Here is a 26,364-nt window from a genome sequence, read left to right on the forward strand (position 1 = left end):
TTCTAAGTGTGGTTGTGACGACCTGGGCTCAAATCCTAATAGCCACACACACATAACATGGTTTTGATTTAAGCTACAAAACACAAGTATGGCATTCGTAATGGTATGGGACCACTTCAATCCTAATCCGCTAAATATCGAAGTGGTTGTAGTTTAGTGGTGAGAATAACATGTTGTTGTGATCATGGAGACCTCGGCTTGAATCCATGCACCAACATTTGATTGTATCTTACAGTCTTTCTCATGATTAGTTGTAGATTATGAAGAATGATGAGCAACATATCGAAATGTCTATAGTATAGTTTAGTGGTGAGAACTCCACGTTGTGGCCGTAGAGGCTTGTAAGTAAGACATTTTTAATCGTCACCCAGTATTGTCCTTGTTCCATCTCGAAGTATTGTATTGATGTATGATATGAAAATTATAATGTGGGAATATCCAGGGGCTTGCTAACTTACCCTTAATCATGAACAATCAAGTGGTAAGAATTATAATATCCACGGGCTTGCTAACTTACCCTTAATCATGAACAATCAAGTGGTAAGAATTATAGGGTTTGCTAGCTTATCTTAACCATATCCGTCAAAGATGGGCACTGTTTGGTGCCCAGTTAACATGCATGTTTATGGACCATGTTGCAACATACGGGATACATGAACGTTATATTCCCCTCCCTTTTCAAAGTTTTCTTACTGGGTAATGTTGCACCATCTGTGGGGATCAAACCCACGACCACGTGGTTAAAAGCCACACGCTCTACTACTGAGCTAAGATGGCTTGTGAGCTAAGATGGCTTGTCACAGCAAAGGTAGCACATGTTATCCCCACTTGTTAGAGAGAGTTATGAAAGAGTGAGTATTTGCATGGCTTGTGAGCTAAGATGGCTTGTCACAGCAAAGGTAGCACATGTTATCCCCACTTGTTAGAGAGAGTTATGAAAGAGTGAGTATTTGCTTATTGGTATGTTATAAAGACTAGTCATTGTGTTTTTTTTGCAGCTATTTATAATTTATCCAACTAGGTATGGTTGCACCATCTATGGGGATTGAACCCACGACCACATGGTTAAAAGCCACGCGCTCTACCACTGAGCTAAGATGGCTTGTCACAACTATGGTAGCACATGTTATCGTCACATGTTAGAGACAGTTATTTGAGGCTGTAAAAATGTGACGATGAGAGTAAATCGTCGTGTCTCGAGATAAGGAGTCATTAAGTTCTTTTGCAAAAACCCACGACTATGTGGTTAAAAGTCACACGCTCTACCATTGAGCTAAGACGGAGATAATTCTCGAGATAAAGAGTCATTGGGTTCTTTTCACCTATGGGTAGCACATGTTGTGCCCACTTGTTAGAGAGAGTTCGTTGAGGCAGGAAAAAAGTGATGATGAGTAAACCGTGTGTCTTGCTAGGTTAAGGATGTGAGGGCTACAAATGAGTTGAGATTACTGGGTACATTTATGATGTGATGAAGGGCTACAAATGAGTTGAGGTTACTGGGTATATTTATATACTCTATGTCGTACCCATATTTTTATTAGATTGGTATATATTGATAGATCTTCAAGACTATTCTCGAGATAAAGAGTCATTGGGTCCTTTGTATCTATTTAATTTATAGCCGCATTTGTGGGGATCAAACCGGCAACCATTTAGTTAAAAGTTACACGCTTTATCACTGAGCTAAGATGACTTGTCACAACCATGTATGTAAGTCAGAGCATGAGTAACAAGTAGCATCACTTAGTGCCCATGAAATTGATGGCTTGAATATCTTCTTATATTTTGTTCCATCAGTAACTAGTAGCATCACTTAGTGCCCATGAAATTGATGGCTTGAATATCTTCTTATATTTTGTTCCATCAGTAACTAGTAGCATCACTTAGTGCCCATGAAATCGATGGCTTGAATATCTTCTTATATTTTTTTCCATTAGGATAGATTATGGCTTCAAGCACTAGGAGAGAGACAAAGCATGATTGGGGTTTCGGACGAAGGGCTTAGATAGAGTCTGATCCCACACACGAGTTCTTCATATAGGGAGGAACCAAGAAAGTAGGTGGTCTTATTGTCCACACACTCTGCCATCTCTGATTCATGTTGTTACAACAAATAAGGGAAATTGAAACGACAAAGACAATGTCAGCATGTCAAAAGAGTCTAGATCCTTGAGGGACTTCCGTAAGTATCACCCACTTGGGTTGGATTGAAAGATGACTAACCCCAATGTTGTGGAGGCATTGATTGAGTCAAAGGATAAAATTTTAGGGTACTGGATCAAAAGATCTAGAGAAAGACTATTGATAGGATCTTAACGATACGTGATGAGTCAATCGCTCGGTTGTATCTGAAGGAAGCTTTCGTTTACAAATACAACCAAATGTCAGCCAATATCATCTACTTTTTTTTAGCTACAAACGGGCAAATTTGAAGTTTGTTGGTTTATCCTTAGTCATGAAAGTGATGAATGTTGGCTAAATATCCAAGTGGTTGTAGTTTAGGGGTAGAATTCCACGTTGTGGCCGTGGAGACCTGGGCTCGAATCCCAGCAGCCACATCTACCTTTTATAGCTACCAACGAGTAAATTTGAAGTTTGTTGGTTTATCCTTAATCATGAAAGTGATGAATGTCGGCTAAATATCCAAGTGGCTGTAGTTTAGTGGTGAGAATTCCATGTTGTGGCCGTGGAGACCTGGGCTCGAATCCCAGCAGCCACATCTACTTTTTATAGCTACCAACGAGCAAATTTGAAATTTGTTGGTTTATCCTTAATCATGAATGTTGGCTAAATATTTTGTTGGTTTATCCTTAATCATGAAAGTGATGAATGATGGCTAAATATCCAAGTGGTTGTAGTTTAGTTGTGAGAATTCTACATTGTGGCCGTGGAGACCTAGGCTCGAATCTCGACAGCCACATTTGAGATATTTTTACGGCTCCTCTGTGCCACGTTTGCGACCACGCCCACAACCTTTACTTTCCTTTTTGTGGTTGCCATGTCCCTTCGTACCTAAAAATGAAGAAGCAACCACATTTTTTTTTTGTTCATGCGAGTCACTCCTCGTGTGTGAGTAAGACATGCTTCTCCTCATCTTTATCTTCATAGCCATGAAGTCTCTCCTCATGGACCTTAAGACGACTAACGACCACCTTAACCGACATGTTCTTAAGGTCGTTAATTTTCTCGATGGAGGTAACAATCTGCATGAATCTCGAGAGAACATCTCTAAGAAACTTCTTGACATGAAGATCTTTTCCACTTTGTCACGTAACGAACAGATGCTAGTGATGATTTTCGTCAGCTTCATGGCAAATCAAACATTTTTTCTTAAGACACACTTGTTAGAAAGCAAGCAAAGTAGTCTGTTTATGCGATGATCCTATACGATGTTCTAGATTGCAAACATTGAAATAGAGCTTATTAGAAAAGGTAAGATAGGAAATTCGAAAGCGGTATCCGTTTGAAAAAAATTATGATCCTGTAATTGACAATATGAAAAGGGAGGAACTTTGAGGGAAGGATCCAACTTTCATTAGGATCCTGACTTAGAAGTTAACATACATGTTTATCGATCCTATAACATACTTAGAATTTAACATTTTTTTATCCTGTATGTGCCTATAAGTTAAATCGACCATGTTGCATAGTTACTCTTTGTGAGTAATGGATACATGAGCGTTACTTCCCCTCCCTTTCGAGTGATGTAATGGATTGTATTTCTACTACTAGTACATAATCGTGCTAAATCAGAGGAAAAGAAAATATATATCTACGTTCTAGGTACTTTATGGATATCATCATCCCGTTGAGCATGTATGACTGTATGCATGATTGATTGTACATTGAATCCAAGTGGTTCAATCTCTGATCCTCTCTATAGAGAATAAGTAATAGAAGAAATTTCGGAGGAGAGTGAAAGCATCAATTTGGCTAGACGATGACTTATGATGGAATGTCTCCAGTAGACAGAGTGCATTAGAATTGTGAGATGATCTAAGGATATGGCTCTAGTACTCTTGATCGATCCAAACTCGATGAGTCAAAACAGAGGAACTTCAAAATGTGAATCCATGTTAAGACCGTCAAACCATCATAGAGATGACGAGCAAGTTAACACATGTACAATACCTTTCCGCTCTAGTACAATGTCGTTATGCTCTAGTACGATAACGTTAAGCTAGGCATGAGACTTCTTAAGGATGATGTGTGACTTGATAGTTTAAATGGATTACCCTGCATGGTGGATCCGTCATGTGGATAGTCATTGGAGCTCGTACATATAAGGGGTAGCCCCGACCTTGGATAACTACATGTATGGGGATCGAACCCACAACCACATGGTTAAAGACTACACACACCTTACAACTGAGCTAAGATGGCTTGTCACGACCATGGTTGGTTGTACATGTTTGTAAGAGAGTGTCAAATGAGGTATTTTCTTACTGGGTAGGTGGGCCATTTGTGGGGATCGAACCCACAACCACATGGTTAAATGCAACGTGCTCTACCACAGAGATGGGATGGCTTGTCACAACCCTGGTAGCACATGTTTTCTCCACTTGTTAGAGAGAGTTATTTGAGGCAAAAAAAAAAAAAAAAAGTGCTAGACGACGAGTAGATCTCAATGTGATAAAAGACTAGTCAATTTATAGTGCAATCTATGGGGATCAAACCCACAACCGCACGGTTAAAAGCCACGCTCTCTACCATTGAGTTAAGATGGCTTGTCACAGCAATGGTAGCACATGTTGTCCCCACTTGTTAGAGAGAGTTATTTGAGGTTGAAAACAAGTGACGATGAGAGTAAATCGTGGTGTCTCAAGATAAGGAGTCATTAAGTTCTTTTCAACTATGGTAGCACATGTTGTGCCCACTTGTTAGAGAGAGTTCGTGAGGCAGAAAAAAATAATGATGAGTAAACTGTTTGTCTTGCTAGGTTAAGGATGTGATGAGCCTACAAATGAGTTTGAGGTTACTAGGTATATTTTATATTCTATATCATACCCATATTTTTTATTAGATTGGTATATGTTGATATGTCTTCCAAACTATTTAATTTATAGCACCATTTGTGGGGATCAAACCTGTGACCATGTCGTTAAAAGTCACATGCTCTATCACTGAGCTAAGATGGCTTTTTACAACTATGTATGTAAGTCATAGCTTGAGTAACTAGTAGCATCACTTAGTACCCCTGAAATTGATGCATGTTTTTTGTGACGCTAAGATAGCTTGATTGTGCTTTAATATCTTCTTATATTTTGTCCTCCCATATGGTGATGATGTCCATGGAGACCCTATGGTCTCTGATTCATGTTGCTACAACAAATGTGGAGAACTGATACGACAAAAACAATGTTAGCAAGTCAAGAGAGCCTAGGTACCTCAGGGACTTCTGTAAGTATCACCCGCTTGGATTGGATTGAAAGACGACTAACTCCAATGTTCTGGAGGCATCGATTGAGTCGAAGGATACAATTTTAGGAAGAGAAAGGCTACCCACAATATCTTAACGATAGGTGATGAGTCAATCATTCAGTTGTATCTGAAGGAAGCTTTCATCTACAAATACAACCAATTGTCAGCTAATATCAGAACCTATTACAACTCCATTTTTAAGGTTTTAAATCTCAAACCATGACTAAAAGAACAAGGCAATAATAGACAAGACAAACAAAAAAACAAAAAACAAAAAAAAAAAACAAAAAAAAACAAAAAAAACAAAAAAACAAAAAAAAAAAAAGTAAAAATTTCACGAGTTAAAATCATACCACATCATTCTTGAAATAAAAATCCAAAATAAAAAATACAAAAGAGACTTTGTTCACGTTAGTTTACAAACCAAAAATGGGAATGTCATACACAATAGTACAACAACCCATGAAAATATTGGCTAAACTGATGCCCTCGGTTGACATCCCTATGTAAAAGCACGGCTCCTCAACACTCTCCCACCTCGACCGGTAACCTGTGACTACTTGAAAAAAAATATGGGTGAGTATAAAAATACCCAGTAAGCAACAATATCACGGTGTTAATCATGTTTCGTTTCTACACGTAATAAAAATACTCACATTTAGATATCTACCTATGTATTCTCAAGTCATTTTCGAGACCGATTTACAGAATCGCAACTTTAGCCTTGACTTGATTCTACATGCAATAGAAATACTTTGCTTTAAGATAACTACCTGTGTAATCCCAAGTCTCTCTTTAGGACCAACTTATAGAATTGAGGTGTCAGCCATGACTCATTTCTACATGGAATAAAAGAGCTAATTATCTATGTGGTGTCAAGCCCTTACTTAGGACTAGTTTACGAAATTGAGACATCAACCTTGATCCGTCCCTCACACATTAGTAACTCAAATTTCTTTGGAGGTTTTGGTTACATCGTTCATAATACCAATAACCCTATAAGGCTTTCCAAATCAATCTTGCTAAGGAGGCTTACTAGCCCTTCTAGAGTCTTAAACATGCATATTTTAAACACCTAAGGCAAGATATGTTTGTACGATAACACGTTCTAGTGTTCCCTAAAATATTACTTGCCTAAAGAATCTTTGGCTACTTACCAAGATCATACATGCCTTCACTTATTGGAGGCTCCAAATTTCTTGAAAATTCACTCATTGATTCTGATTCAAGTGACATTAAGGTCAAATTGCAACTGGGACGAAAAAATAGTGGATCGGGAGACAAAACGATTGTAAAACAATTCTCAATGTACATTCGAAGTTTACGCGCGCAACAATGCGTGGAGACTCATGTGCGAGCATATGGGCAGCACGCAGTCAACACTCGACTTTGAACCCCAACGAGCGCGACAATTACCCATGAATTTTCTAGTGGCAACATGTAGTGCTCACTAATAGGCGCTCTGATCAGGTCAAATCATGGATCTGGTGGTGGGTACTGAACTGAGTCGCACGCGGGTTGAAGGGTCACAATTTAGGGTCAAATTAGGTTAGGTCTAAGCGATGCGTCTCCCGTGGAAGTCTAATGCATTGTTCCAGTCAAACCATGACACCTGTCCACACGCTTGGCAGACGCATTACTCCTATAGTTCGACATCTTTCCACCGCTAGCTTCGCCGCGTTTCACTGCTCGATGTCTGACGCGTCAATCGAATGTTCCATCTACACAATTAATTTTTAGAATTTGAAGAATTTTATGATTTTTTCCAATTTTCTTTATATTTTCATTACTTTTCATAGCAAACTTGAATCAACTTGGTTCCTCCACCAAAGTATTAGAGTAAATAATCCATTATTACAAAGATGTTTTTCTTGTAGTTTATTTCCAACCATAGAAGAGATATTCTCATTCAAAATTGACCTACATTCTCATTCAAAATTACTGTTTCTCAACAAACACCAGAACTCCTTCTAATTCTATTCGACTCTAATTTTCATCACGAAAAATATGCAAAATACTTTCTAGATCAACCTACTAAATTTTGTAATATGAATCTCCTTGAATCTCCCATCTCTCAAGAAAAACTAAGAATGAAAAACTCAAAAACTTACCTTGAGTTCTTCCTTATTTCTTGATGCTTTTTGACGATTCAAGTGTCTAGACTTAATCTCCACAAGGCTCAGACTTAATCTCCACAAGGCTTTAAGTAATATTCGTGGCCAAGGTTTTGTTGGAATCAAAATGGATGGCAATTACTCAAAATGGATGGTTGAATAACATCGTCTTGGGCAAACCAAGTAAGTGACTCCACTATTAGCTTGGTTGGATAAATTGTATTATATATGATGGCTCGTCCTATGGCTCCAGCATATGTCATATGTATGAATGATATGATATGTTATGCTATACTATACTATGTTATTTGATACTATGCTATGTTATGTTATGATAGGTTATACCATGTATAAAAGCTATATATGATGGGATCATGTCAAGATGGGTTAAAAATCCAAGAGGTTGTAGTTTAAGGGTGAGAATTTCATGTTGTGATTGTGGATACCTACCTGGGCTTAAATCTCAACAGCCACATTTGATTTTTTTTTTTATTTCTATAAACCATTGAAGCATATTAACCTAATTTAAACCACCCGATTGACTTTTATGAACAAATTGGTGAAGCAAATTAGAAGGTTGTTGATTTATCCTTAATCATGAAAGCCATGAATGATGGCTAAATATCCAAGTGGCTGTAGTTTAGTGGTGAGAATTCCACGTTGTGGCCGTGGAGACCTGGGCTCGAATCTCAGCAGCCACATCTACCTTTTATAGCTACCAACGAGCACAAGTGGCTGTAGTTTAGTGGTGAAAATTCCACGTTGTGGCCGTTGAGACCTAGGCTTGAATCCAGCAGCCACATCTACTTTTTATAGCTACCAACGAGCAAATGTTTGTTGGTTTATCCTTAATCATGAAAGTGATGAATGTCGGCTAAAGGCCATGGAGACCTGGGCTGCTAAATATCCAAGTGGCTCTAGTTTAGTGGTGAGAATTCCACGTTGTGGCCATGGAGACCTGGCTAAAGGCCATGGAGACCTGGGCTGCTAAATATCCAAGTGGCTCTAGTTTAGTGGTGAGAATTCCACGTTGTGGCCATGGAGACCTGGGCTGCTAAATATCCAAGTGGCTGTAGTTTAGTGGTGAGAATTGCACGTTGTGGCCATGGAGACCTGGGCTCGAATCTCAGCAGCCACATCTACCTTTTATAGCTACCAACGAGCACAAGTGGCTGTAGTTTAGTGGTGAAAATTCCACGTTGTGGCTGTTGAGACCTAGGCTCGAATCCCAGCAGCCACATCTACTTTTTATAGCTACCAACGAGCAAATTTGAAGTTTGTTGGTTTATCCTTAATCATGAAAGTGATGAATGTCGGCTAAATATCCAAGTGGCTGTAGTTTAGTGGTGAGAATTCCACGTTGGGGCCATGGAGACCTGGGCTGCTAAATATCCAAGTGGCTGTAGTTTAGTGGTGAGAATTCCACATTTGCAAGGAGAGTTTAGTGGTGAGAATTCCACATTTGCAAGGAGATGCTACTGAAGGAAAGAATTAGAAGTTTGCTTGTTTATCCCTCAATCATGAAACGTCAAGAAGAGATGAATGTTGGAGATGCTACTGAAGGAAAGAATTTAGAAGTTTGCTTGTTTATCCCTCAATCATGAAACGTCAAGAAGAGATGATTGCTTGTTTATCCCTCAATCATGAAACGTCAAGAAGAGATGAATGTTGGTACTAAACATTAAAATTCGTTGTAGTTTAGTAGTGAGAATTCCATGTGGGGGCCCTCGAGACATGGACTTGAATCCCAGCAAAAATCAAATTTAGGGAACGTACAATGAGAGTAAACCTTGTAGGCCTTCAAATGATAATTGCTTGCTGGGTATAATGTTCTAAAGACTAGTCGTTGAGTTTAATTGGTTAAAAGTCACTCACTCTACCACTGAGTTAAGATGGCTTGTAACAACCCTAATAGCACATGTTGTCCCACTTGTTAGAAAGAGTTATTTGAGGCAGAAAAAAAGTGACACATGAGAGTAAATTGGGGTGTATTTGCTAGAAAAATGATGCAAGAGACTACACAATGAGTATTTGTAGTTGTTTAATTTCTAGCGCTATATGTCGGGATCAATCAAACCCACCACCACGTGGATAAAAGCAACCCGCTCTACCACCAAGCTGAGATGGCTTGTCACAACCATGGTAGCACATGTTTTCCCCACCTGTTAGATAGAGTTATTTGAGGCAGAAAAAAGTGATGATGAGCGTGAACCATGGTGCCTTTGCTAGGCCAATGATGGACAAAGCGCCATCTGTGGGGATCGAACTCACGACCACGTGGTTAAAAGCCATGTGCTCTACCACTGAGCTAAGATGGCTTGTCACAACCTTGCTAGCATGTGTTGTCCCTGTTGGGTTTTATGTCCTAAAACTCATAGTTTGTAAACAAAAACATATTCTATTTTCAATAAAGTTATTATTGTTGTTTATTCAGTAAAGATTGTTATTGAATAAAGTGAACTTTACGATCATTAATCTCAATCCAATAAACTAAGAACACTCTAGCTATAGTATGATTACTTGAACTATATGTAGAGACATAAGAGTGGATCAAGTTCAAGTATATAGTCAAAATGATTTATAGTATAAGGATAAGGCTGAGTACCTTATTCTGGGGACACTATGAATGCGGCCCACTTTTGTATATGATATAAACAATGTGATCACTAAATTGTACATGTGGAGGCATGTGAGTGGGGGCATCCTATGCAATGAGTATTGCATAAGATCGAACCATGAAGAAAACCACTCTCACTTTATAATGTCGTTTACTGTTGAGACTGATTTTCTTTTCATTCGATAACCTAGGTAACTCGGTTTTAATCCTGAGCTAACCATGAACTCCTGTTTATTCGGAATTATCCTTAGATTTGCATGGGTGAGAGTGACTCTAGTTCGCCGACTCAATAGGCCTCCCATTTCAGGGGTAAGACTGGGTGAATGGCTGGGGACGTGGGGTGCAAGATGGAATTCACTCCTACCCACTTTTAGGGATAGAAGAAAGGTAATTCCCTTAAGCACTGACTCCAGGTCTTGAACAAGGGGCCCCACCCTCTCATTGTCCTGAGAGGGATTCGGTTTACTGGTTGGACCACAAACCAATTGTTCATTACAGAATCAGTGAGACATAAGGAACAAGAAGTAACTTTAGGGGTAAAATGGTAAATTGACCCAGCTCTAGTTACGAACAACCTGTGAAGGATCGACTTACTAATCATGGTTATATCAAATGGACAGAAATATATCTATAGTGAGGGGAGTGCAACTACTAGGCTATAGTGGAGTGTCCTAGTAGTTAACGAATGTTGGTTAACAAGGTTGATGAGTTTAGCCGGTTAATCTTGGATCGTTGGAGCCCATGATCTATAGGTCCATTAGGTCCCTTTGCTAGCTCATATCGGACTAAACCATAGAATAGTGTGACGAGTGAGTTCGAAGTCTTCGAATTCAAATTAGGGAATATGCTCTACATATATACGATATATTTAACCGCATTTTTGTTTTATTTACGAATTAAACAAAAGGAGAGAATCTGAGATATTTAAATAAGATTTAAATATCTTAATAATTATGTGTCGGAATTGATTGGGATTGGCATTTGAATTAATATTAAATATTAATTAAATAGTTTAATTAATCATTTAATGTTACTTTAATTTGAAATTCATTATTCAAATTAATTGTTGAATTAAAATGAAGAAAGTCAAAATGTTGACTTCATTTAATGGAAAAATCCATGTTAGTGGAATTTTGAGGTGTCAAAATTTGGTTTAACCAAACTTGCATGCTTGCTAAATAAACCCCACAAGTTTGAGTGGAATTTTGAGTGTCAAAATTTGGTTAACTCAAACATGCATGCTTGCCACATAATCCCAAACATTTGAGTGGAATTTTAAGTGTCAAAATTTGGTGATCTCAAATTTGCATGAACATGCAAACATGACTCTTTAAATAGAGTGATCATGGTGCATAGAAGGTCTTCTTCTTATTGGTGAAAAACCTTGAGAAAAACCTCTCACAAACACTCTCTTCATATATACAAAATCCCTCCCAAGTTTAGTCACTCACCGGATTCCACAATCCCGTTCTAAGGTCGGAGGATAGTGGAGAAGACACTAGTGGTGGTTCGAAACCGGTTCGTGAGGAAAAACAAGTTTGAACTACAAAAGGTTAGTATTCAAACTCATTAAGTTTTAATACTTATGAAGATGCTAGTTATTTACTATAATTGATGTTCTAAAAGTGCCTAAGATCCAAATTGCTTCCGCATGTGCCTAAGATTCAAATTGATTCCGTATGTGTTATATTAACACCAACCGTCCCCACTTGTTAGATAGAGTTATTTAAATGAGTATTGCTTTTTGGGTATATTTTTATACCCATATTTTGTATTAGGTTGGTGGTATATATTGATAGTCCTAAAGACTATTCTCGAGACAAAGAGTCGTTGGGTTCTTTGCAGATATTTTTAATTTATATAGCACAAATCCGTGGGGATCGAATCCACGACCACGTGGTTAAAATCCACGTGCTCTATCACTAAGCTAAGACTGCTTATCAAAACAATTGTAGCACATGTTGTCCCCACTTGTTAGAGAGAGTTTTTTTAGGCACAACAAAGTAATGATGAGTAAACCCTAGTGTCTTGCTAGGTCAAGGATGTGATGAAAGCCTACAAATGAGTTGTGCCTACTAGATATATTTATATACTCTATATCATGCCCATAGTTCAAAGATTGGAATTGAAAAGTTTGTTGGATTCGATTTCGGTATTTGGAAGATGCAAATTGAAGATAATTTGTACCAGAAATATCTTCACGAACCCCTATTGGGGGTGAAGTCGGATACCTGACCACGGAACAGTGGAAGCTCAAGAATCGTGAGGCTCCCAGATTGATTTGGTTGACATTGGCCATTCACGTAGCATTCAACATAATCAAGGAAAAGAAAACGTCAAATCTATTGAAGGCACTGTCAAATATGTACGAAAAATCGTCGACTATGAACAAGGTGTATTTGATGCGAAAATTGTTCAATCTTCAAATGTATGAAAGGTGGATCTCTTGCGGATCATATAAATGAATTCAATATGATTGTAAGCCAATTGAGCTTTGTGGAAATTAATTTCAAAAGTGAAATTAAAGCATTGATTTTGATGCCATCTTTACACGAGTCGTGGGATACAGTAGTTGCCGCAATTAGTAGTTCTCGAGGATATGAGAAACTGATGTTCGATGAAATTTGAGATATATTTCTCAGCGAAAGTAATCGAAAACGAGAAATTGAGAATTCATCTGGTGGTGCTCTCAGTGTTGACCAAACGGAAAGAAGTAAATGAAGTGTCAAAAAAATCAATCAAAATCAAAGAACTGGGAAAAATTTTAAAACAGACCAAATGTAATGAGTTGGAGTTGTGGAGAAAAATGTCACTTTCAGACAATTGTATAAGACCAAAGAGGAAGCATGTTCACAAAGTAGAAGATGATGATGATTCTATAAATTCAGCTGAAGACATTAGGGATGCTCTAATCCTCCGCGCGTACAGTCTGATTGAATCCTGAATTTTGGATTTAGGTGCATCTTTTCATTCATCTCCAAATAAAGAGCTCTTTCAAAATTTCAAGTCTGGAAATTTTGAGAAGGTGTATCTTGCGACAACAAAGATTTTGAGATTGAAGGAAAAGGGGATGTCCGCATAAAAACTCTGACAGAAAATCAGTGAACATTAAAGGATGTCAGATATAATTCGTGTCTCACGAAGAATCTGATCTCTATTGGTCAATTGGATAGCACAGGTTATGCAACAGAGTTTGGGAAGAGTTCATGGAAGATTTTGAAGGGTGCTATGGTGGTAGCACGTGGCATAAAATCTGGAAACTTATACACCACTGCAGCGTATATGAACATGGTTGTTGTTGCTAAGAGTGCTTCAAATTCAAGTATATGGAATAATAGAATTGGACATGTGAGCGCCAAAGAAATGAAGATGCTGGTGCGAAAGAAGTTTTAGAAGATCTGAAATTTGTCGATATGGGTTCTTATGAGAACTACATTATGAGCAAACAAAAACGAGCTAGTTTCACAAAAATTACCAGAGAATTAAAGAAAGTATGGTTAGAAATAGTCAATATAGACGTTTGGGAACCATCTCCAGTTTCATCCCTTGGCGGATCAAAGTTCTACGTCACCTTGATCAATAATTTCAGCAGTAAGGTGTGCATTTATTTCCTGAAACACAAGTCAGATGTGTTTGCTACATTCTGGAAGAGGAAAGTTGAAGTTGAAAATCAAATCGGCTTGAAGAGTAAATATCTAAAGTCTAACAATAGAGGAGAGTACAACAAGTCATAATTCAAAGCATTTTGTGCAGCTCAAAGAATTAGATTAACGAAGGCAATTCCCAGTAAAGCAAGACAAATTGATGTTGTTGAAAGAATAAATTGAACATTGAATGAGCGAACAAGGAGTAAGAGAATTCATTCTTGATTGCCAAAGACATTTTGGGCTGATGCCGTAAATATAGCAGTCTACTTGAATAATAGAGGGTCGTCAGTAACCTTGGAGTTCAAGTTGCCATAAGAAGTATGGATAGGAAAAGAACTCAAGTACTGTCACTTGAGAACTTTTAGTTGTATTGCGTATGTTTGTATTGATCCAGAGAAGAATGACAAACTTGACGCTGAGGCTGTAAAGTGCTACTTCATAGGCTATGGGCCTTACATGTTTGAGCACATGTTTTGGGATGCCAAGAATAGAAAAGTTCTGAGACGTTGTGACGTGATCTTTCATGAAATGTCATGTATAAGAACAAAAAGAAGAAAGGTTCTAAGACAACGAAGCAAGTGAGAGTGGAGGTTGAGTTGTTGAAAGATTCACCTAGTGATGAGCAGATACTCAAGAAACTCCTTAGACGGTTGCTGAGGAACCAGAGGTGGAGCAAGTGACAGCAGGTGTTGAAAAGATCATCTAGAACTATCATTTACAAAGATATGTATTGTAACGATTCAGATTTTCCATTTTTGCCTTATCTGGTTAAAATTTTATTTTTATTTCTGTAAAGAACAAGATATTATGTTATGCATTTATTCCGGTCGAAAAGATGCAATTTTAAACGAAGAAGTTATTAGAAATTGTAACGGTTTGGGTTTATGGAATAAAATAAAATCAAATAAGGAGAGAATAAATAATTAAATGTAATCTCCCCGTAAATCAAGGGATTTACTGTGAGACTTTTATTACGGAAGAGAAACATTCCTATTTCTTTAAATTTCCTTATCCTAGAAACCCTAGTATGCCTTATTGGTAAATGTCTTGAGATTAGTTTTATATTCCAATGCCCAACCTTTTACATCCCTTGAAAAGGATCCTCTTCAAACTTTCCTCCGGAACGTTGGGGTTGCTCTTCGGAGGAAGAATCGAGTAGAAGTAAGGCATTGATGTTGGGATCATTGTGTCAAAGAAGGTTGGCCGTCAGAAATTGGTGTTGAGGACGTTGTGGGATTGTCGGCGCATCGCTGGAATCGGGGAGGCGGAAACTAGAGTTTCGTCGCTTGTCGGGTAAGGAAGGCAAGGTTTTTGGAATAGGGTCGAGCTGCAAACGCACACCCAGCAGCTTTGGCAGCTTCGCACGCGTACACAGTGCGGGTCGGCTCGCATGTGTACGAAATCGGCTCGGTTCCGTCAATTCCCGCAGCTCGACTTGGCGGCTTAGTTGGCCGGTTCGGTAGCTAGGCTTAGCGGCAAGGTATCACTATAATATATCAATTCCAAGGTTTTTGGCTCTTCCGAAGCTGTTTCTGCCCTTAGTTTTTCCATCCGAGGTCAGTATGGTTCCTATACGTTAAAGACAGATTAGGTTGGGGGTTTATTTTGATAAATAGCATGAGGTTTAGCTAGGGTATGTTATGAAATGTTCCTAAGTTTTTATGTGGTTATCATAGGACGTATTTAACCGCTGGGATTAGCTCGTTGTGAGTGACTTCAACCAAGACCATCGAGGTAAGTGACCTTACTGTTGGAGTTAGCTTACTACGTGTTGTATGATGATGCGTGCCCTGTGGCCCCTGCATGCATCATATTTATGTCATATGATTATGTGATGTATAGATTGTGTATGTTATGTGATGTATGAATTATGTTGACGGTTGACTGTTTATGTTATGTGAAGTCATGAATGAGATGTTAGTATTATATGCCATGAATATGTTGATCGATGCCATAGATAAACGTAGAATTATCGAGTCATATCATGAGATGTTTATGCAACTGGAATGTTTATGTAATATGTCATGTAATGTAAGTCATGTGAGATGCCATGTGATGTAAGAAACGTAAATGCGATGTTAGCACTGCTTATGTAATGCCATGTTAGATACGTTAAGGGACCTCATGCATATATATATGTCACGTGCATCAGGATTCTTCCCCTTTATGTTACGGAAGAATGAAATACGATATTTAGGTTCGCCATGATATCATGCGGGCCCTTTTCTGTTCTGTGGTGTCCGGCTACGTGTAACACGTTGTGCCCGACCAAGTCAGGCCCAGGGGGTATGTTTACGAGCCCGCCTGGTGGGTCCATGTTCACGTACATGGGCCGTGTGTGAAGGAGTACCACACACCCAACCCTGCCCAGAATAGGAAAGCGCCCAAGGCTATGAAAAGTTTATGAAAAGTTAGGTCCCGCTCATATGTTGAATGTGTTTGCATTCCTAACCCCAACAGTGGGGTGACTTACTGAGTTGATAGATGAGCCCCAAGAGACTAGATTATGATGAATGATGAACTAAATATCTATTTAGTTGTAGTTTAATGGTGAGAATTTCATGTTGTGGGCATGGAAGCTTGTGTTGTCTAAAACCTGAGCTTGAATCCCAACAACCACATTTGTTTTTCATTATTTTATCGAACAAGCTTATCTTTAATCTGCTAAATATCAAAGTAGATGTAGTAGTTTAGTGGTGAAGATTACACGTTGTGGTCTCAATGAGTTTTTTATTTTTTTATTTTTATTTTTTTTTTAATGTTATGATCATGTTACTTTAGAAGGAAACAATAAAGGGTTTGCTAGTTTATGCTTATCCGTTTATCAACCCATTTGCTTTTTGGCTACAAACCATTCAACCATATTAACATAACTCAGCTCCCATGATCAAACCCGTCAAGAACATTAGAAGTTTGTTCGTTTATCCTTAATCACGAAAATGATGAATGGTAACTAAATATCCAAATGGTTGTAGTTTAGTGGTGAGAATTTTACGTTGTGGGCGTGGAGACCTAGGCTCGAATCCCTACCCCATTTGTTTTTTTCAGCTACAAACCATTGAAACATTTAACAGAACTCAAAACCACTACGAGCTTTTATGAACAAACTGGTGAAGCAAATTAGATGTTTTTTTGTTTATCTTTAATCATGAAAATGATGTGACGGTTAAATATCTAAGTGGCTGTAGTAGTTTAGTGGTGAGAATTCCACATTCTTGCCATGGAGACTTGGGCTTGAATCCTAGTTTAACGATGAGTTCGAGAGACATTTGACATTTGTTTTCTAATTCTCAATAGTACAAGGATGAAACATAGACATCCGTGTTCCACTTCGAATAGAGTTCACAACCCAATTTTTTTGCTTGGATTAGACACATGCCTTTTTTTTCGCTACAACCGCAAGTAGTACATTTTTAATGGTCCGATATGGTTCGTGTTCCATCTCGAATAGAGTTCATACCCCAACCTTCTATTTTCATGTTTGTATTAGACACATGCCTTTTTAATGATTAGTTGTAGATTATGAAGAATGATGGGTTAAATACCGAAGTGCTTGTAGTTTAGTGATGAGAATTCCACGTTGTGGTTGTGAGACCTGGGCCTAAATCCCAACCGCCACACACATAACATTGTTTTGCTTTTTAGCTACAACACAAGTATGACATTCATAATGGTCTGGTGGTATGGACTACTTCAATCCTAGTGGGCTAAATATCGCGGCTGTAGTTTAGTGGTGAGAATACCACGTTGTTGCGCCCGTGGAGACCTGGGCTTGAATCCATGCACCCACATTTGAGATTTGTTTTCTAATTTTCAATAACATAAGGATGAAATATATTGAGTTTGATGAAATAAATTTTTAAAGCTATTTTCTTAAAAATAAAACATGCCCATGAGTTAGGAGATGATATGATTATGTTAGTAGGAAACCGTAAAGGGTAGGGTTCGTTAGTTTATTTTAACCATAAACCATCATATTCTTAAAAATAACACGTATGTATCATGGGAATTTTTTAGCTACAATATGTTCAACCATATTAACATAACTCAAAAGAAACACTAAATTCAAATAGAGTTCACAATCCAACTCTCTATTTTTTGCTTTTTGGATTGGATCAAAATGAGTTACGAGATGATACGAAACTTAAGGAAATAATTAGAAGTTTTTGTGTTTATCCCTCAATCATGAGACGTTAAGAAGAGATCAACATTGGTACTAAATATTGAAGTGGTTGTAGTTTAGTGGTGAGAATTCCACGTTGTGGTCGTGGAGACTTGGGTTTGTGAGGTATTTTTACGGCTCCTCTATTGCCACGTTTGCGACCATGCCCACAACCTTTACTTTCCTTTTTGTGGTCGTCATGTCCCTTCGTACCTGAAAATGAAGAATCAACCACATCTTTCTTTTTTGTTCATGCAAGTAACTCCTCATGTGTGAGTAAGACATGTTTCTCCTCATCTCTATCTTCATAGCCACAAAGTCTCTCCTCATGGACCCTAAGACGACCAACGACCTCCTCAACCGACATGTTCTTAAGGTCGTTAATTTTCTCGATGGAGGTAACAATCTGCATGAATCTCGAAGGAACATCTCGAATGAACTTCTTTAGGATGAAGATCTTTTACACCTTGTCACGTAACGAACGGATGCTAGTGACGATTTTCGTCAATTTCATGGCAAATTCGAACCCTTTTTCTTAAGACACACTTGTTAGAAAACAAGAAAAAGAGTCTGTCTATGCGATGATCCTATACGATTTTCTAGATTGCATACATTGAAATGGAACTTATTGGAAAAGGTAAGACAGAAAATTCGAAAGCAGTATCCATTTGAAAAAAATTTGATCCTGTAATTGAGAGTATGAAAAGGGAGGAACTTTGAGGGAAGGAATCCGACTTTCATTAGGATCCTGACTTAGAAGTTAACATATATGTTTATCGACATGTATGTTTATCGGTCCTGTAACAGACTTAGAAGTTAAAAATTGCGCCTAAAGATAAAATTGCGCAATGGCAAGAGTGGCCAACAAGCCAAATCTTGATGGCCAACAACCAAATCTTGAGCCTAAAGATAAAATGGTCGAAGTGGCAAACAAATCTTAATCTTACGCCTAAAGACGACAAACAAACAAATCTTACGCCTAGAGATAAAATTGTCGAAGTGGCCAACAAAAATCTTAATCTTGGCCTAAAGATGGCCAACAAACAAATCTTGCACCTAGAGATAAAATTAAGCAATGGCCAAAGTGGCCAACAAATCTTGACGGCCAACAAACAAACAAAATTGGATTTTTTATCAGGGAGATTATAGCTTCGTTGTCCACGTAAAGCATTGGTGGATTGCCCTCTATGAGTTTTTCCAACAGTCGCGCAAGCCAGACCCCTTGTGTTGCACCGTCGAAGCGGTGATGTACCCTGCCTCGCAAGAAGAAAAATCAACTAACTTTTGTTTAGTTGATTGCCGACAGATCGCGCTACCTAAGATAAAGTAAATCATCCAGTGGTGATCTTACGATCAGCAACGTCACCCACCATATTACTATCACTGTAGCCGACAAGCTCAAGCTTCTCATTTCCTCTCCCTGCACAGTATTTCACACCCTAGCCTCTGGTTTCAGCCACATAGCGCAGGTTGCGCTTGACAACCACAAGATGCTCCTCGGTAGGTGCTTCATAAACCTACTCACGTATCCAACGAAATAAGCGAGGTCAGGGCGTGTGTTTACCAGATAGCGCAGGCTCCCAAAAATACTACGATAATTGGTGGCGTCTGTTGAGATATGATTCAAAGTATTCAAAATGAAGATATGATTTGAAGTAGTTGAGATATGATTCAAATATTCAAACTACCAAGATTTTAGGAGATTTTAGGAGATTGTTAGTAGATTTGAATTTATCTAGATTTGCATGATTTACTATTTCTGGTCCAGTGTATTAGCTATAAATACTGGAATTGTGTAACCCTCTAAGCATCAAGTCAGTATACATTAATAAAGCACTGCAGCTTCTATCTATTCTCATCTATTCCTATCTCTTTCACTTTCCCTCTTTCCAACAATTTTGGTATCAGAGCCAAGTTCGTTCGACACGAGGGCGAGTGATTATTTTCTTTCACAAAACAAAAATGGCAGTAGCTGGTTTTTCTTCCTCTGCACCGTTGTTACCAATATTTAATGGTGAAAAATACGAGTGGAGGAGCATCAAGATGAAGACCTTGCTCAGATCGCAGGAGCTATGGGACTTGGTGGAGCACGGGTTTGCTGATGTATTAGAACCCACAATAGAAGAAAAGGAGAGACTAAGAGAAACCAAGAAAAACGATGCCAAGGCTCTATTCATTATTCAGCAAGCAGTTCATGAGACTATTTTTTCACGAATTGCAGCAGCAACCACATCAAAGCAGGCATGGTCAATTCTACAGAAGAAGTTTCTAGGAGACTCAAAGGTCATGACAGTGAAATTGCAATCTCTAAGACGTGATTTTGAAACTCTACTCATGACAAATGACGAATCAATTGCTGATTTTTTGTCAAGATCAATGGCAATAGTCAGTCAGATACGTACCTATGGAGAGAAAATTTCAAACGAAACAATTGTTGCAAAGGTGTTGAGAAGCTTGACTCCAAAGTTTGACCATGTGGTGGCCGCCATAGAAGAAGCTAAGGATCTATCCATACTCTCCGTTGATGAACTGATGGGCTCGCTTCAGGCTCATGAGGCAAGAATCAATAGAGCATCAGAAAGGAACGAAGAAAAGGCACTACAAGTGAAGGAGACAACCAATAACGAAAGAGAAAATATTCATTTAGCAGGTAGAAGTCGTGGAAGAGGAGGACTTCGCAACTTCCATGGTGGTCGTGATAACAGGTGGAGAAGTGATGGACAGAGACAATTCAATGAACAAAGGAATGTCATACAATGTTACCATTGTAGAAGGTATGGTCACACAAAATCTAATTGTTGGTATAAAAATCAACGAATGAATTTTGCAGCAGAGAATGAAGAAGAAGAAAAATTGTTTGTGGCGTGCATGGATACTAATCCAGAAAAAGGTAACTTATGGTTTGTTGATAGCGGATGCTCGAACCATATGACAGGCACCAAATCCTTATTCAAAGAGCTTGATGAGATGCAAAAGATTAAGGTGCAACTTGGAAATACAAAAGAGATGCAAGTTGAAGGAAAAGGTACAGTGAAAGTCGAAACCAGTCATGGTAAGATAAAACAATTAGATAATGTTCAATTTGTACCTGATTTAGGGTACAATTTATTGAGTGTTGGACAATTGATGACCAGAGGACACTCAGTTCTATTTGATGATAACACATGTGTCATCATAGATAAGAAATCAGGCCATAAAGTTGAAATTGCCATGACTTCAAATAAGATGTTTCCACTTGATGTTTCTAACATGGAGGATTTTGCTCTTACTGCTAGCATGAAAGATGATTCAACATTATGGCATCTCAGATATGGACATCTTCATATGAACGGCCTGAAAATACTCAGGGATAAAGGTATGGTTTTCGGATTACCAAGAATTGACTCAACTAATTTATGTGAAGGATGCATTTATGGCAAGCAGACTAGGAAGATCTTTCCTGTTGGAAAAGCTAAAAGAGCTTCACATTATCTAGAACTAATTCATGCTGATTTATGTGGGCCAATGCAAACGAAGTCCTTGGGTGGAAGTATATACTTTTTACTATTCGTTGATGACTATAGTTGCATGAGCTGGGTTTACTTCCTACAACATAAGTCAGAAACTTTTCAGAAGTTCCAGATTTTTAAGCTATGGTAGAGAACCAAAGTGGCTATCACATTAAAGTTCTTCGCACAGACAGGGGTGGCGAGTTCATATCTAAATATTTCAATCTCTTTTGTGAAGAAGAGGGCATCCAAAGGGAATTAACAGCTCCCTACACTCCAGAACAGAATGGAATCGCTGAACGAAAAAATCGAACTATTGTGGAGATGGCAAGAAGTATGTTACAAGCAAGGAGACTTCCAAACCAATTTTGGGCCGAAGCCGTAGCAACATCTGTTTATCTATTAAACATCTCACCAACAAAGGCGGTTATGAATCGAACTCCTTATGAAGCATGGCATGGAAGGAAACCATATGTAAGTCATTTACGAATCTTTGGTTGTGTTGCTTATGCTTTGAAACATCCTCAAATTCGTCAAAAGCTTGATGAAAAATCTGAAAAATGCATTTTCATTGGCTATTGTACTCAATCAAAGGCATATAAATTATACAACCCCATCAGTGAAAAGATTTTAGTTAGAAGGGATGTAATATTTAATGAAAATGTGAGTTGGGATTGGAGTAAAGAACAGGAGCAGCAAAATATTACAGTTGAAGTTTCCCCAAATGAAGAGACAAGGGTAAACTCCAGTGCATCTCCCAGTGCATCCACTGCAACACAAAGTGTGTCAAATTCATCATCTTCAGAATCACTGAACAGCAATTCTTCTCTTGAAGAACTTTCAGATGAGACACCTCCAAGGAAGTATAAATCTTTAGCTGACATATATGCATCATGTCAATTTGCTCTTACTGTTTCAGACCCTATGAATTATGAAGAAGCAACTGAAAAAGAAGACGGGAAGAAAGCCATGGCAGTAGAGATGCAATCCTTTAAGAAAGATGAAACATGGGATATGGTTGACCTACCAAACGAAAAGTTTTATGGAGACTTACAAGAAGAGGTTTATGTAACACCGCCAGAGGGATTCATAAAGGAAGACAAAGAAACAAAGGTATACAAGCTGAGACAGACAATGTACGGGTTAAAGCAGACATACTTACGAAGGCCTTGTCAGAAGAAAAGCTCTGTACTTACATCTGCAACTTTGAATCATGGGGGAGTGTTGAGATATGATTCAAAGTATTCAAAATGAAGATATGATTTGAAGTAGTTGAGATATGATTCAAATATTCAAACTACCAAGATTTTAGGAGATTTTAGAAGATTGTTAGTAGATTTGAATTTATCTAGATTTGCATGATTTACTATTTCTAGTCCAGTGTATTAGCTATAAATACTGGAATTGTGTAACCCTCTAAGCATCAAGTCAATAGACATTAATAAAGCACTGCAGCTTCTATCTATTCTCATCTATTCCTATCTCTTTCACTATCCCTCTTTCCAACAGCTTCGACTGTCATCATAGTGCCGGCCTTACTTAGCTGGAGCTGGGCCACCATTTGTGTCCTTGTAGGGCTACTGTCCGCTAACCCAGCTGTGTCCAGCAGCTTCTTCGCATACGCACTTTGGCGATGGTGATGCCGACAGTACTCTATTGTACTTCGATGCCGAGGTAGTAGCTGAGCACGTCGAGATCGCTCATCTTCATATTCTTTGACATCTCCCTCTTGAATCTTCCAAAAACTTCCATGTCGCCTCCAATGATTATGAGGTTGTCGACGTACACTCCCACAATCAGCCGCCGCTCGCCGACATGCCATGCTTAGAGGCACAACTCTTGAACTTCAGCGACAGCAGAGTATTATCGAGCTTTGCGTTCTAGGCTAGTGGTCCTTGCCAAAGCCCGTAGAGTGCCTTGTGCAAGCGCAGTTCCTTGCCGAAGTTGTCCTTGTCTAGGAAGCCAAGTGGTTGCCAGACGTAGACAGTCTCCTTGAGCTATCCGTTGAAGAAAGCGGACTTCATGTTCATGTGTTGGACCTCCCAAGAGCAATGTGCCGCGATTGCCAGCAACAGGTGAACGGATTTCAACCTTGCAACTGGCACGAATACCTCTTTGAAGTCCACTCGTTGCTTCTGGACATAGCTCTTCGCCACTAGACCGGCCTTATACTTCAACTTCTCCCTCTTCGTTTCGCTTTAGTTTGATACCCATTTTAGCCCTATGGCTCGGTGTTCTGATGAGATGTCCTCCAGACTCCACGTCTTCCTTCATTGCCTTCAGCTAACACGGGTTCCTTCTTGCTTTGGCGAAGGAGTTCGATTCATCCGCGCGAATGGCATGCGGTTTAGCCACTTCTTCTAAGAGCTCGCGCGCCGCCAGTCCCCATGGTTCACCTCCTCCCAGTAGGTCTTCAATCCTTCGATATCTGGCTGCCAGACCATCATCGTGATTGGCATCCAGTGTCGAGTCCGTAGTACGTGGTGTTACGAACTCAACTGGTTAAGGGGGCATAGCAGGAGTTGTGGTAAGTGTAGGCGTAGTAGTGTCCGGTACAGCTGTTGTGACGGTGATAATGCCCGATGCTGTGCTCCTCCTTCTCCCAGCTCAATAACGAGGTAATCCATCGTGAATTGATTTGGGTTTTGGTCTACCTCGGTCACATTGTTCCACCACTAGAAGGTGTTCTAGTCAAACACGACGTCGCGCGATCAGTGAGCACGCCCCCCCGTAGGATCATAGAGCCTGTACGCCTTGCTCCCGGGTTCGTAGCCGATGAAGACGACCTTCAGCCCCCAAGGATCAAGCTTATCGAGGTGGAGACGTGTGATCTTCATATATGCGATGCAGATGAACACTCAGAGATGATGTACCGCTTGCTTCTTGTTGTACCAGGCCTTGTGTGGCGTCTTCCCATCGAGGCTTCGCATTGGCGACCGATTGAGGAGATAGACCCGTTGCTCTCGCTAGAGTTGTCGTGGAGCTTCAGGCGTGGAAGACATTTCTCCTCAGTTTGTCGTCCTTAAAGCGGATCTCCAAAAACTCCTTCCGCAACTGCTCGATGTTGGACTCCCGCACTCGCTACACACCAACCCGGCGAGACTTGATCCCCTCCCAAGCTGATTGCGCGGTGCGCTTGGTGGAGAGAGATGCTAGCATCTTTGGAGGCACAGAACGTAGTATGGCAGCAAATGCCAAGTAATCCTCCTGATACTCGATCATTTCTTCTTCCTCAGGCTCGACAGCGTGCCACAACCCTTGCGCCTGTAGGTTGACGTGCATCGGGTACTGCAAAGAGGCGGTCATCTCCTTGATCAGTCGCTCGATGACAACTCGACGTCCGTCTTGCAGTGCCGGCCTCTTGGTGGTGGTGATGGAGACGTCGACACTCGGTGGCGGCATGGAGGAGTGCGACATCACTGCTTGTTTAGTGGTGAGAATTCTACGTTGTGGCCGGCTATGAACCATTGAAGCATATTAACATAACTGCAAACCACAACGAGCTTTTATGAACAAACTGGTGAAGCATATTAGAATTTTTTTGTTTATCCTTAATCATGAAAGTGATGAATGATGACTAAATATTCAAGTGGTTGTAGTTTAGTGGTGAGAATTCCACGTTGTGGTTGTGGAGACCTAGGCTCGAATCCCAGTAGCCACATCTATTGTTTTTAGCTACGAACCATTAAGGCATATTAACATAACTCAAAAGTGAAGAAAATTAGAAGTTTTTTTGTTTATCCTTAATCATGAAAGTGATGAATGTTGGCTAAATATCCAAGTGGCTGTTGTAGTTTAGTGGTGAGAATTCACGGTGGATGTGGGGATCTAGACAAGAATCCTAGTAGCCACAACTACTTTTTTTAGCTGCAAACAATTGAAGCATATTAATATAACTCAAAACCACTACAAGCTACAAATTAAGCTAAATATCCAAGTGAGACCTAGACTCAAATACCAATAGTCACATTTGCTTTTTCTAGCTATGAACCATGAACAAACTATTCCTAGACTTAGATACCAATAGTCACATTTGCTTTTTCTAGCTATGAACCATGAACAAACGGGTGAAGCAAATAGAAATTTTTTTGTTTATCCTTAATCATGAAAGTGGTGAATGATTGCTAAACATCCAAGTGGTTGTAGTCTAGTGGTGAGAATTCCCGTGGTGGCCATGGAGACCTGGACTCAAGTCCAAGCAGCCACATCTGCCTTTTTTAGTTACAAACTATTGAAACATATTAACATAACTTAAAACCAGTTCACAACTCAACCCTCTATTTTTCTCCTTGGATTAGACACATGCTTTCTAATGATTAGTTGTAGATTAGGAAGAATGATGGGTGAAGTTTAGTGGTGAGAATTCTAAGTGTGGTTGTGACGACCTGGGCTCAAATCCTAATAGCCACACACACATAACATGGTTTTGATTTAAGCTACAAAACACAAGTATGACATTCGTAATGGTATGGACCACTTCAATCCTAATCCGCTAAATATCGAAGTGGTTGTAGTTTAGTGGTGAGAATAACATGTTGTTGTGATCATGGAGACCTCGGCTTGAATCCATGCACCAACATTTGATTGTATCTTACAGTCTTTCTCATGATTAGTTGTAGATTATGAAGAATGATGAGCAACATATCGAAAGGTCTATAGTATAGTTTAGTGGTGAGAACTCCACGTTGTGGCCGTAGAGACTTAGGCTCGAATTCAACCCTAATCTGCTAAATATTGAAGTGGTTGTAGTTTAGTGGTGAGAATAACATGTTGTTGTGATCATGGAGACCTCGGCTTGAATCCATGCACCAATATTTGATTGTATCTTACACGTCTTTCTCATGATTAGTTGTAGATTATGAAGAATGATGAGCAACATATCGAAATGTCTATAGTATAGTTTAGTGGTGAGAAC

General features: G+C 39.2%; 6 non-coding genes across 6 annotated transcripts; 3 read left to right on the forward strand and 3 right to left on the reverse strand.

Annotated features, from left to right (window-relative positions):
• Window positions 1-705: 705 nt before the first annotated feature.
• On the reverse strand, window positions 706-777 carry TRNAK-UUU (transfer RNA lysine (anticodon UUU)). The gene has a single exon. It is a non-coding gene; the product is annotated as a tRNA-Lys (tRNA).
• Window positions 778-1,030: 253 nt separating this feature from the next.
• Window positions 1,031-1,102, reverse strand: TRNAK-UUU (transfer RNA lysine (anticodon UUU)). Its single transcript has one exon. It is a non-coding gene; the product is annotated as a tRNA-Lys (tRNA).
• Window positions 1,103-2,487: 1,385 nt separating this feature from the next.
• On the forward strand, window positions 2,488-2,558 carry TRNAH-GUG (transfer RNA histidin (anticodon GUG)). The gene has a single exon. It is a non-coding gene; the product is annotated as a tRNA-His (tRNA).
• Window positions 2,559-2,647: 89 nt separating this feature from the next.
• TRNAH-GUG (transfer RNA histidin (anticodon GUG)) lies at window positions 2,648-2,719 on the forward strand. The gene has a single exon. It is a non-coding gene; the product is annotated as a tRNA-His (tRNA).
• A 5,445-nt stretch (window positions 2,720-8,164) lies between these two features.
• Window positions 8,165-8,236, forward strand: TRNAH-GUG (transfer RNA histidin (anticodon GUG)). Its single transcript has one exon. It is a non-coding gene; the product is annotated as a tRNA-His (tRNA).
• A 1,545-nt stretch (window positions 8,237-9,781) lies between these two features.
• TRNAK-UUU (transfer RNA lysine (anticodon UUU)) lies at window positions 9,782-9,853 on the reverse strand. Its single transcript has one exon. It is a non-coding gene; the product is annotated as a tRNA-Lys (tRNA).
• Between the last annotated feature and the right edge of the window lie 16,511 nt (window positions 9,854-26,364).

The sequence above is a fragment of the Cucurbita pepo genome, chromosome 9 (genome assembly GCF_057944985.1).
Source record: "Cucurbita pepo subsp. pepo isolate OVF chromosome 9, ASM5794498v1, whole genome shotgun sequence".
Lineage (NCBI taxonomy): Eukaryota > Viridiplantae > Streptophyta > Magnoliopsida > Cucurbitales > Cucurbitaceae > Cucurbita > Cucurbita pepo.